The sequence below is a fragment of the Otolemur garnettii genome, unplaced genomic scaffold, assembly GCF_000181295.1.
Source record: "Otolemur garnettii isolate 467f Iridium unplaced genomic scaffold, OtoGar3 scaffold00002, whole genome shotgun sequence".
NCBI classification, from domain to species: domain Eukaryota; kingdom Metazoa; phylum Chordata; class Mammalia; order Primates; family Galagidae; genus Otolemur; species Otolemur garnettii.
The window spans coordinates 6,601,403-6,601,897 of record NW_003852397.1 but is presented as its reverse complement, the minus strand read 5'-3'; positions in this window follow the sequence as shown (position 1 = coordinate 6,601,897).

The window sequence follows — 495 nt, the reverse complement described above, 5'->3', positions numbered from 1 at the left end:
GTCCCTGACTTCATGGAGCTTATGTTCTAGTTGGGGAAGTTAGATAATAAACAGGACATCACATTATTAAATCTCATGGGCAGGCTGGGCACAGTGGCCCACTCCTGTGATCCTAGCACTCTGGGAGGCCAAGGTAGGTGGACTGCTTGAGCTGAGGGGTTTGAGACCACCCAGGGCAAGATTGAGACCCAATCTTTATTAAAAAAAAATAGCCAGTATGGTGACACACACCTATAGTTCCAGCTACTTGGGAGGCTGAGGCAAGAGGATCACTTGAGCCCAGCAGTTTGAGGTTGCTATGAGCTGTGATGATGCCATGGCATTCTAGCCTGGGGCCGCAGAGCAAGACTCTGGGGGGAAAAAAATCTCACAAGTAGTTTACTGTCCACATATTAGACCTCTCAGTCTCTTCCTTCTAGAAATATTTTTTTCATTTGGTTTCTGGACCCTTTGTTGGATCCTCCTCCTCCTTCTGACTTTAAATTGATGACCCCC